The sequence below is a fragment of the Papio anubis genome, chromosome 4, assembly GCF_008728515.1.
Source record: "Papio anubis isolate 15944 chromosome 4, Panubis1.0, whole genome shotgun sequence".
NCBI classification, from domain to species: Eukaryota; Metazoa; Chordata; class Mammalia; order Primates; family Cercopithecidae; genus Papio; species Papio anubis.
Window position 1 is genome coordinate 17,050,097 of NC_044979.1, and position 13,378 is coordinate 17,063,474.

The window sequence follows — 13,378 nt, forward strand, 5'->3', positions numbered from 1 at the left end:
AGCCAACCAAGACACTATATAAATTCTAAGCCTATGTTTTTTCCACTACACCACGCTGTCTTCTGAGAACTGAAGTTAAATACAATTTAAAAGAGGTGCTACAAAACGTAGTCATATCAAAAAGGGTCCTGCAGATCTGCTCAGTATTAAAATGCAGGTTCTTTGACAGAAAGAAATTAGAAGGTTCCGGATTAGAAAACGAAAAAAAAATCTGCTGATGTCACTCAGCCTGAGGCTTGAAAAGAATAAGAACATGCCTGCTACTATAGGTAATGGGATGCTCTCAACTTATTCCAAGCCATAAATATTTTATTTATTACTTTAGGACTGCAAAATACGATAAGTTGTTATTCCAATAGCAACTTTACATGGAGAGAAAAACCACATCGATCCACCCTATTTCCCAGAAAGAATATTTCCCACTACAGTCTAGAGGCAAATTGTACAGCAATTTCTACCACCAGCTTTTCCCTTGGTGCATGCAAACACAGTCTTTGCTTTAAACAAAATAGATTTCAAGTTTAGATGTTTATAACAATCACTTCAAGTTATCCAGGCTTCCTAGATTAATCATGATATTGCCAGTGGCTGTGCCCATGGTTGCCCATGGAGCAATAGGAATGAAAGAAATGGAAGTAAAGACAAAAATGAATCTTAAAAGTGCGTGCAGAAGGAGACAGCTTTTCTAAACTATACATGGCATAGCCCTCCCCATATCCCGGACTCCCTACCCAAACAGATAATGGCTGCACTGAACCTTTGTCATATATGGGAAAATAGTGACCAGCCCTGCCTTTCTGACAGAAAGACAGCTGATCAAGCAGGAGGAAATGCATCTTGCTAAGGAAGAATGCTTGATCTTTTGGGCCAACAGAATCTCCATTTGGATAGAAGGTACTCAGTGTAATAGGTCAGAAAACCAAGGGAACAATGAAAATGTTAATGATTTTTAAAAGGATTTTAGGGCCTACCGGTCTGGTCTTCCCCATTTAACCAAAGAAGGTTATCTCTTGTTCTCCAAACCGCACTATCATGTACTACCTGCTACCAAAGAAACATCTCTCCCAAGCCCAATGCAACAAAGAAGTTTCCTAATGTAACGAAAGCATAAAGGAAGAAATCCTATTGATAACCATGTATTAAGTAGTGACTGTCTTCATTTCAATGTCCCTTAGAGTGCTTAGAAGATGTCAGTGAAAATAAGGGCCACAGAGGCAATCACATTAAAATTTCAACATCTGCATTGCTGATGGTGAAGTTTAGCAAAAGAAAAACAGCTAAAAATTCTACTATCAAATGCAAAGGACAAATGTACAGCACTGCCTCCTATACTAGTAAAAAGTATACCAACTTGCGTTCAGGAATTTTTAGGTCAAATGTGTGAACCCAAAATATCTGATACAGGTCTCAGTCAATTTGTTTATTTTGCCAAGGTTAAGGACACAGCCATGACACAGCTTCAAGAGGTCCTGAGGACTTATGCCCCAAATGGTCGGGGTACAGCTTGCCTTTATACATTTTAGGGAGACATAATAACAGCAATCAATACATTTAAGATCTACACTGAGTGTCAGGCCTCTGAGTCCAAGCTAAGCCATTGTATCCCCTGTGACCTGCATGTATAAATACATCCAGATGCCCCGAAGCAAGTGAAGAATCACAAAAGAAGTGAAAATGGCCAGTCCCTGCCTTAAATGATGACATTCCACCACAAAAGAAGTGAAAATAGCTGGTCCCTGACTTAACTGATGACATTACCTTGTGAAATTCCTTCTCCTGGCTCATCCTGGCTCAAAAGCTCCCCCACTGAGCACCTTGTGTCCCCCGCTCCTGCCCGCCAGAGAACAACGCCCTTTGACTGTAATTTTCCACTACCCACCCCTATCTCCCTTCGCTGACTCTCTTTTCAGACTCAGCCCACCTGCACCCAGGTGATTAAAAAGCTTTATTGCTCACACAAAGCCTGTTTGGTGGTCTCTTCACATGTGAAATTTGATGCCGTGACTCAGATGGGGGGGGGGGGACCTCCCTTGGGAGATCCCGTCCTCCTGCTCTTTGCTCCGTGAGAAAGATCCACTTACGACCTCGGGTCCTCGGACCAACCAGCCCAAGGAACATCTCACCAATTTTAAATCAGGTAAGCGGCCTCTTTTTATTCTCTTCTCCAACTTCTCTCACTGTCCCTCAACCTCTTTCTCCTTTCAATCTTGGAGCCATCTTTCAATCTCTCCCTTCTCTTAATTTCATTTCCTTTCCTTTTCTGGCAGAGACAGGAGACGTGTTTTATCCGTGAACCCAAAACTCCGTCACCGGTCACGGACTCGGGAAGACAGTCTTCCCTTGGTTTTTAATCATATGGGGACGCCTGCTTGATTATTCACCCATGTTTCAGAGGTGTCTGATCACGCGGGGACGCCTACCTTCGTCCTTCACCCTTAGCGGCAAGTACTGCTTTTCTGGGGGGCAAGCACTCCCCACCCCTTCTCTCCATGTCTCCACCCTCTTTTCTCTGGACTTGCCTCCTTCACTATCGGCAAACTTCCACCCTCCATTCCTCCTTCTTCTCCCTTAGCCTGTGTTCTCAAGAACTTAAAACGTCTTCAACTCACACCTGACCTAAAATCTAAACGCCTTATTTTCTTCCGCAGTGCCGCCTGACCCCAATACAAACTCGACAATCGTTCCAAATAGCCAGAAAACGGCACTTTCGATTTCTCCATCCCACAAGATCTAGATAATTCTTGTCGTAAAACAGGCAAACGATCTGAGGTGCCTGATGTCCAGGCATTCTTTTACACATGGGTCCCTCCCTAGTCTCTGTTCCCAATGCAATTCGTCCCAAATCTTCCTTCCTTCCCTCCCACCTGTCCCCTCAGTCCCAACCCCAAGTGTTGCTGAGTCTTTCCAATCTTCCTTTTCTACAGACCCATCTGACCTCTCCCCTCCTCCCCAGGCTGCTCCTCACCAGGCCGAGCCAGGTCCCAATTCTTCCTCAGCGTCCGCTCCCCCACCCTGTAATCTTTCTATCACCTCCCCTCCTCACACCTGGTCTGGCTTACAGTTTCGTTCCACGACTAGCCCTCCCCCACCTGCCCAGCAATTTCCTCTTAAAAAGGTGGCTGGAGCTAAAGGCATAGTAAAGGTTAATGCTTCTTTTTATTTATCCAACCTCTCCCAAATCAGTTAGCATTTAGACTCTTTTTCATCCAATATAAAAAACCCAGCCCAGTTAATGGCCCATTTGGCAACAACCCTTAGACGCTTTACAGCCCTAGACCCTGAAAGGTCAGAAGGCTGTCTTATTCTCAATACACATTTTATTACCCAATCCGCTCCCGACATTAAATAAAACTCCAAAAATTAAATTCCAGCCCTCAAACCCCACAACAGGACTTAATTAACCTCACCTTCAAGGTGTACAATAATAGAGTAGAGGCAGCCAAGTAGCAACGTATTTCTGAATTGCAATTCCTTGCCTCCACTGTGAGAGAAACCCCAGCCACATCTCCAGCACACAAGAACTTCCAAATGCCTAAACCGCAGCAACCAGGCATTCCTCAGGGACCGCCTCCCCCAGGAACTTGCTTCAAGTGCCGGAAATCTGGCCACTGGGCCAATGAATGCCCACAGCCTGGGATTCCTCCTAAGCCGTGTCCCATCTGTGCGGGACACCACTGGAAATTGGACTGTCCAACTGGCCCAAGGCTCTGAATGACTCCTTCCTAGATCCTCTCAACTTAGTGGCTGAAGACTGACACTGCCCAATCGCCTCGGAAGCCTCCTAGACCATCACAGATGCTTCGGATAACTCTTCTAGTGGAGGGTAAGTCTGTCTCCTTCTTAATCAATACAGAGGCTAACCACTTCACATTACCCTCTTTTCAAGGGCGTGTTTCCCTTGCCCCCATAACTGTTGTGAGTATTGATGGCCAAGCTTCAAAACCCCTTAAAACTCCCCAACTTGGTGCCAACTTGGACATCATTCTTTTATGCACTCTTTTTAGTTATCCCCACCTGCCCAGTTCCCTTATTAGGTGTAGGCATTTTAACTAAATTATCTGCCTCCCTGACTATTCCTAGGCTACAGCCACACCTCACTGCCACCCTTTTCCCCAGTTCAAAGCCTCCTTCACATCCTACTCTTGTATCTCCCCACCTTAATCTACAAGTATAGGACACCTCCACTCCCTCCTTGGCGACTGATCATGCACCCCTTCCCATCCCATTAAAACCTAATCACCCTTACCCTGCTCAATGCCAATATCCCATCTCGCAGCACGCGTTAAAAGGATTAAAGCCTGTTACCACTTGCCTGTTACAGCATGGCCTTTTAAAGCCTATAAACTCATCCTGAGTCACCTGTTCTGTAACTGCCCTTCCCGCCAAACTACTCACCCACCACTCTGGCTGGTACCCCTGGTCTCTTTAAAATAGCAGATGGAAATTAGCTTAGACGGTGCGGTCCAACCCTAGACAACAGGGGAACAACACAGCAGTAGGGGCTACCTGTGTCAGGAATAAGAACCCCTTCTCCTCCATTGTTCAGGTGTGCTCTCACCATTGCTCCATCCGCGAATCACACCCTTTTATAGAAGTAAAAATTGCCTTGCTGAGAAAATTAAATTTATATTCCAATGCTATTTCTTTGGTGGCACCGAAAATTTATTTATAATATTTTTGGTTTACAAATGGCTCCTCTGAATTTCTTTAGTTAGTGGTATATTTAACAAGGCAAGGATAAACATTTAATATAAATACAAAGCAAGTCAAGAGAATTTTTGTTCCAAGAAGTGGGGAGGCATTAAGGAAAGAAGGGAGAAGTCAAGTTCATAGTTAGCAAGTTCATTGTTCAATTCAGCATTTAAATTGACAAAATACCTATTCCAAGGAATGAGGAATGAACCAACACAGGGCTGCAGCATCTTGTGTCTCAGTAAAGTCAATCCTCCCAGCAGCCTTTTGCCAAAACATGTTTTACCTCATTACATGAGATTGTGATTCACCCCAGAGATATGAATTTGCCCACTGTTTAACCATGGCTTCCAAATATTTACAGCAATTTTCAGGTCTAAAATCCCTGTTTTGACTATTGTTATTTTTATTTTTTGTGAAAGTCTGAAAGCCCTACAAACAGCCAGGCCAAAAAAAAAAAAAAAAAAAAAAAAGCCTTTGTAAAAGGCATCTAAGCCCAATTTCCATTTCCTGGAAATCTAAATTTTTCAGATTGGAAGAGTCCTTAGAAATTATCTAGTCCAATGCTTGTCAACCTCTCTGCACACCCTGAAACCCCTGAAACAAATATATGACAATATCCCATTAGTAACAAAGTTCAATACAGCAATGATTCTCATTTGGGCACACACACAGAGCACATGTAATTCTATAAGCTCAGGTCTCTAAGTGCCAAGTGATTCTGGTATGTTCACTTCAGCAGGATACTGTCATTTCCTTAGAGCTCCCAGAAAATAACTAATTGACCTAGTCTGTAAAAGCATCTGGCCTGGTGATTTGCCCACTGAGACAGAAGTTACTAAAAGGCTTAGCCCTAGAACTGAAGTCTCCCCCTTCTCAACATGACATTTTCCCCAATACTCTGCTTTTCTTCTGTTCTCTACAGACATTCTCAAATGACAAAAATGCAATCAAGAAACCTCTGTCCACTGTTTCGCCATATGTACTGGCAAATGCCACATTTACAGTCACCTCAATTTATGATTTATCACTATAGTGATTACTACTATTATTCTTTCCTTCTAGTGGGTTTAGGAAAAAGCCCAGCTAAACCTAACCCCACTTGAATTCATTAATTCAAGAACACTTAGTAGCCAAAGACTCCACCTCTGCCCTGCATGGGAAGGCCTCACCTAAAATAACAGCTAAAGGCTCCAGTGAAGCTCCAGTTTGGTACCTATTCTTTCTCACTCCCTGAAATACAGTATAGAAATCCCAAAACCACATCTTTCCTTCTTATCAAATCCCAACCACTGTACTCTACACTTCTATGCACTCAGGTGGAACAAGCTACTACTTGTGAATACTTCAAGTACCTTCTAATTTCTTGGATTTTCTCCACACAGTTTGTTCCCTCTCCAGTTCGGGATGGGAAATGACTTAATGAAAAATGGCATCACCTGGAGGCTTCTCTCACATAACTAAGCTAATCATTTTGGTCTGTTGTGTAGAATTTTTCATTAACCAGAGGATGGTTCTGCAGTTTATCCCCTCATTCTATTGACCAAGAGAAATGGAAGTGGAGGAAGCCTGTCTTCATAGTTCACTTTTTCTCCTGTTAGAACATGAAATTTTTCTATTTTCACTTTCTTATCCTAGCCTCGGGTCTCCATAAGATATCAATTTCTGTTCCTAATATTCACAGGAGCCCACGTTAGTCAGCTGAGTTCCGTGGGCACTGGGGGAAAAGTTCTGCCTCTGACTGGCTGCTATGTTTATGCTGAAGTCCAGACTGTACCACCATTAGGCAGAGCTCTGGCTACCACTAATGGGCATCCTTCTCTGAGCTTCTACCACCAGCCATTTTTTCAAGGATTTCTACCCCTAATTCTCATAAGCACTGACATTCTTTCACAGTCCAGTCACTTCTTCCATTTTTCTACTCTTTTTTTCATTTATTTGCTTCCATCCAACATTCCAATTTAAATACTTTATGTCATATACTGATCTTCCATATACTGCATAACATCATCTTTACTAGGCAACCAAATTACTAGTTCTTTCTGTGCCATCGGCCATTATATATTTGCATATACAATTATAAACAAATATATATATTGAGACTCAATTTCATACAAGGTACTCAAATCTATTTACATTAAAAAAAAGGAGAGAAAACAGACTGCATGGAGATCTTGACAGCTACTTCAGAAGAAAGAATAGGATGAGAGAGTCCCTGTGTCCCTATGTCCCTCTGCCTCACAAGTTGTTCTCTATAAATAGCGTGCATGAAATGATATTTACTTTGGGTTCCGGGATACATGACAGATCTGGACAATGTCCGGCCTATAAACACATAAAGTTAGCAGCTACTACTGTCAGTCTTTTTGCTGTTCTGGGATATGAAATGTTTGAGATGTCAGTTACTACCTACAGAGGGGCTAGTTTTAGCATCAGCTGGATTATTCTCTCTGTAATGCTTGGAACATCTAAAACCACTGATATAAAACTCCCTTAAAAGTATGTGAAATCAACAAAACAGAATATAAATTACATATACTGGCTGCCCATCTCAGCCCACCACTCCCAAGACAGGAGGAAGCAAAATAAATATATAGATTTTTTTTTTTAAAGAAGAAATCTGTTTTCTGGATAATCTAACAAAAGAGTTGAAAGAAAGGAAATATAATTAAACTTCATTGTACTTAAAATAAAAATTTAAAAAGGTTCCCCTATTCCCTATCAAATCTGGGCTGACAGGCATGTTATTTAATTGCCCATAAATGAGCTTCCTTAAATAGCACCCATTAATACCCCAATTTCAGTATCAGCCTGTGCACAGAGAGAAAAAGATAAACTTTGAAATGGCTAAAAAGCAAAACAAACTGCCTTCTTAAAATGTCAGCAGAATCTGAAATGATGAAAGGCCATGAGGGGGAACAAAACCTTCCTACCTTCAGCTGTGGATGAAGCAGCCAGGCCCCAGACCATTGACTGCAAAGTCAGAGTCTAATCTGAACTGATGTCAAGGTAAGACATCTGCTTTGTCAGAAACACCAGAGACACTGAAAAATGGAGCACAAACCATTATTGAAACCATAATCTGCACCAAAAACAAATCTATGAGTCTAGTCAAGGGGGGCTCATGCATAATTTACCCCTGGCATCCAACACATTTCCCCCCTGGATAGCCTGCCAGGGTCTCAAACTCAATGTATCTAAAACAGAATATAATATCTCCTCCTTAAACCAATTCTCTGGCAACTTTCTTATTTCTATATCACCAATTATCCTAGTCTTGAAGCCAAAAAAAATCATTTCTACTGCCTTCCTCTCCTTCAATCACATGCCCAGTCAACTACCTAGTAATAATAACAACTAGCATCTTTTTAGGGCTAACTGTAAGCTGAGCACAGTACCAGGCACTTGACATACCTATTTACTCCTTGCAACTAACCTGCCAAACAGGTGTAATTATTCCCATTACGCTTATAAGGAAACTGAGGTTCAGAGGTTCAGGTGGTAAAGTAACTTGATAAAGGCCACATAGCTAGTAAGCAGCAAAACCCAAACCAGAGACACCCCCTGTCTTTGGCACCCATGCTCATGTATTATTCACACTATCACAATCTTATATCCACCCATAAGTTCTTCTATCCCTAATGCCATCGCTCTGGTTTAGGCCTTTATTACTTTTTGTGTAAACGTTCAGACTTTTTTCCTTCAAATGTATCCTGCACAGGTGTGCTGCATTAAACTTCTTGACTGCTACCTTGCTCATGACATTCTCTTCCCCTTAAAAATGTTCACTGTTCCCCAAATAGTACAGACTTCCTATATCCAAAGCCTTCCATCAACTGGATTTTCCCCCATCCTCCTGAAAACATGCAACTTTACAGTCAAGTCTAATTCTTTGCCACTCTCCAAAAATATGGAGTGAATTCCCATTTTCTGCTTATAATTAAGTAATTAATATCACCTAGAACACTGTCCAACTCATTCTGCAGGGCTCAACTCAAATGGTATCTTTGTAAAGATGCTTTCTCTGAGAGGAGGGAAACGACTAAAGAAGAAGAAAAGAAGTGTTATTTCTGTTTGAAAGCTTTCTTTTTGTCAGGCATTGTTCTAAAAAAAATCTGCATGACCAGTGAAATGGGTACAACTATTATCTCCAGTTTACAGATAGGGACTTGAAGCATAGAGCAGTTAAGTAACTATCCAGGGTCGCTTTGCTATATTGGGCTCTAGAGGCCCCTTTCTTAACCATTTTACTCTAGTGAACTCTAAGAAGTGATCCTTCTTAACTTTCATGGATGGGTCAAGCTCATCACATCAGAATCTACTGATCAATCTTAGTATCACCAAAAACAGGACGCCTAGACAATACATGCCTCTTAAAGTTATACAAGTAAGCAATTCACCACAGGCCTATAAGCATCCTTGCCAAATAAACTGCACTGGAATCTAATTATGGCTCCCCTCAGTGCTTCTCAAACTTTAATGAGCAAACACATCATCTAGGGATCTGGTTAAAAAGCAGATTCTGACTCAGTGGGTCAGGATGGGGCCTAAGAGTTTGTATTTCTAAGAAGCTCCCAGGAGATGCTTATGCTGCGGGACCACACTGTGAATAGCAAAGCTCCAGAATGTGGATCTAATCACCAGCTGACAAGACACAGGAAGGATAGAGGAACAAATTAAGCAACTCATGGCTGGGGCTAGAACACAGTGATGAGGCACTTGCCTCAAGGGCAAAATTTAAGGGTGTGCCAAAAAATACAGTAATGGAGATAAATATTTTAATATGTATTTTCCAAAATCAAAATGAATGCAAAAAAATTATAATGAATATAGTAACACAATTTTAAATAAAGTCAGGGCCAATATCACTGGTTTTTCTTCTTGCCTCAGGCTCCCATATGGCTCTGCATAGCTACGCAGAAGCTATCTGCCCAGTTGAGGGTATGAAATATTCTACAGGGCAAATGTAGACCTAGTTTCTAAAACATGTAAATATTATCAAAAGAAGGGGAATTGTAGTTTAAGAGACTTAAGAGACAGAAACTCATTTTGATATTCATTTGAACAAAAAGCACTGTAAAACAGACAATGTGGAGACAATAAGAAAAACAGAAACAGATTGAATATTAGATAATATAAAAGAATTATTTTTTTTTTCAAGTTCATGATAATCATAACGACACTGTGATTTTTTTTAAAGTCCTTACCTACTGGAGTAAGGTATTGCAGTATTTATGGGTAAAATGATATAATATCTGGGTTTACTTTAAACTAGTCCAGTAAAAAAAAAAAAAAAAAGTAGAGGACATAGATGAAACAAAATTAGTGAAATGTTGATATCTGCTATAGCTGAGTAATGTTACTTAGAGATTCATTATACTATTCTCTAATTTTTATATGCTTAAGATGTTCATAATAAAAAGTTTTTTAAATCTTTTTTTTCCTTTAGGCACCCTTAACATTTACTTTGTACCCCTCAAACAGAACATAGCACATAGTTGTGCCTTATATATCTCTAATAAAAATAGGTACTTTTTTTATTTTTTATTTTTATTTTTTTTGAGATAGGGTCTCACTCGGTCATCTAGGCTGGAGTGCAATGGTGCGATCTTGGTTCAATGCAACCTCCACCTCCTGGGTTCAAGCGATTCTGCTGCCTCAGCCTCCCAAGTAGCTGGAATTACAGGTGCCCACCACCATGCCCAGCTAATTTGCTATATTTTTTGTAAGGACATGGCTTCATTATGTTGGCCAGACTGGTCTCGAACTCCTGACCTCGTGATCCGCCTGCCTCAGCCTCCCAAAGTGTTGGGATTACAGGCGTGAGCCACCACTCCTGGCCTAAAATAGGTACTATTTTTAATATGTGCCAGGAGCAGTGATTAGTGTCACAATAATATTGTGACATATTGCACAGGTAAATAAAAGTGAAGTTTAACAGGCTAAATAACTTGCCCAATGTCACACATCCAGAAAGTGGCAAAGGCAAGACTTAAACCCAGACCCCACTGGCTCAGAAGCTCTCACTCTGAAGCACTATGGTATAACAATTTCTCTTATACCAAATGGATTGTATGATAGAAGGTAATCTCAGTTTACAGTTCTTCATCTCTCTCACAGTCCTAAGACACAGTGGCTATTTTGAGAGGTTAGGATCAGGACTATCTGGCTTTGTATGATGGCTCTGATACCAGCTGTGTGACCTTGAGCAAATTACTTCATCTTGCTGCCCCTAACTTTCTTCATCTATATAGGGCTATTAATCTCACATGAGTCTGAGATTAATAATCATCTCACAGAGTTATAAGGAAGATGAAATGAGTTAATAAAGTGCTCAGAATTGTGCTGGGCACATGGCAATTACTGATTAAGTATTAGCTATTATTATCATTATTATTATTATTATTATTTTATTTTTGAGACGGAGTCCTGCTCTGTTGCCCAGGCTGGAGTGCAGTGGCATGATCTCGGCTTACTGCAGCCTCCACCTCCCGGGTTCAAGCAATTCTCCTGCCTCAACTTCCTGAGTAGCTGGGACTACAGGTGCACACCACTACACCCAGCTAATTTTCATATTCTCAGTAGAGACAGGGTTTCACCATGTTGGCCAGGATGGTCTTGATCTCCTGACCTCGTGATCTGCCTGCCTCGGCCTCCCAAAGTGCTGGGATTACAGGTGTGAGCCACCATTATTAGTAGTACGTTCTCAATAAAATAGAATGACACTGAACACACCCCTCAGGCAAACTCATAATCATTTATTTTTACTACTTCTAAGAAACTGTTTTTGACCATAGAACTTGAAAGGTGGCTTGTACCAATGCTAAGAAAAGCCAATATACAGTAATCAAAATTAATTTTCCTATGTTTGGAGAAAGAAAGCTCCGATATTAATTAAAACCCTTAAACACAAGGACCAGGACCATTGCTACAGTAACACACTTGCTTTGCAAGCTTAATGTCAAGGAATTTATGGTATCTGTGGGATTTTAAAATCTCCAGGAAGGTACTAGGATCCTAAGCTGAGAAGCTAGATGCTCCATAGAAATAAATAGGAAGTGCCGGGCATGGTGGCTCACGCCTGTAATCCCAGCACTTTGGGAGGCAGAGGAGGGTGGATCACTTGAGGTTAGGAGTTTAAGACCAGCCTGGCCAACATGGTGAAACCCCCTCTCTACTAAAAATACAAAAAAAATTTAGTCGGACATGGTGGCACGCACATGTAGTCCCAGGTACTAGGGAGGCTGAAGCAGAAGAATTGCTTGAACCTGGGAGGTGGAGGCTGCAGTGAGCCAAGATCACGCCAAGATCACACCATTGCACTCTAGCCTGGAAGACAGAGTGAGACTCTGTCTCAAAAAAAAAAAAAAGAAAGAAATGGGATGCCCCTGGGTCACAGGCCAAGGTGGGTAGCAGAACTGGTGTCAGAAGCACTAAGCCAAAGGAGTAAACTGAGAACCATGTGCCAGAACTAAGCAGGAGCTAAGCTATCATTAACTGCTCAGCCACAGGAGTTAGTTGGGGAGTTGTGCCAAAGCCAAAATGATGGGGAGACAGACCAGAGCTGGTAAGAGCGAGGACAAGGTCCACAGTGATACAGGAACAATCTGAGCCCAAATCAGATGGAAAAGGCTTCTGATATGGCTTGCTGCTTTTAACCACGTATGGCAGGCCTCTTTTGTAGTTATGTTGGGTCAGTCTTAAAACTGTACTTTTCCAAGCTGTCTTGTTACATGTGAAAGGCGAAATAAATAAAAGGCTCAGACCTTAGACTGCCTGGCAGATCCACATCTCCCTTCCCACTGGCGGTCTCTGAAGTCCCTCACAACCCAGTCACCAGCGGCACCTGGTTTTAACTTCCACAGTGCTGAGTATGTATTATATCAAGTTTACTCACAATTACTAGCATTTATTGAACCCTTAAATCTAGCAGATAGGATGCTAACAGCTTTCCAGTTATATCAGTTAATCAATCCTTCAGTGATCCAATGAGATATTGTTATTATCCCCATTGTACAGATGAAGAACCTAAGACACAGGGTCACATTGCTAGGAAGCATCAGTTCAGTCTGACTCCAGAGACAACTTTTTTACTCCACTGCCTCCTTTCCTATGCTACTTTTTATTAGCAGACTCTTTGCTACTAAAAGGACCAGAAATGAGTGAGAGACTATTGCAGGTAAACTGCTGACATGATGAACCGAACAACCTGGAACATAATCTTCCCCAGGGAAGCTGGAAAGCTTGGTAAAAGCAGTTGAAGAGGAATGAGCAATCCTTAAACTGTCTTTACTTTCAGCAAACAGGGTCATTTTCTCCTCTGCAATTGCTCTTCTCGAGTTGAGAGTAGTCCCTGCTGCTCTTGTCAACTGCTGCAACCTGCTGTGGGGAAATTATGCAGAGGGGAAAAAATATCACAGACTTCTTTTTCTTTGAAACTTGGGGGAAGGGAGAAAAAGAAGGGGGTGGAATTCTCAATGGAGAAAAAAATTATAAATACGGTAAAAATGGAATAGAACCTCCAAATAAATATCTGATATCAAAAGACAAACTAAGAGCAGTTATCAAAAGGGGTCAGATAAAAAGAAATTAAAATATGCAATTTTTCACAAATCTGTTACCAAAAAATATTTGTTTTCTATTCATACAAAATGTCAAGAGAAGCAGTATCTGGGCTAGAAAAATA

General features: G+C 41.3%; 1 protein-coding gene across 5 annotated transcripts in view; it reads right to left on the reverse strand.

Moving 5' to 3' along the window:
• AGK (acylglycerol kinase) overlaps positions 1-13,378 on the reverse strand; it is a 144,310-nt gene that overhangs the window by 72,690 nt on the left and 58,242 nt on the right. The window lies entirely within an intron of this gene.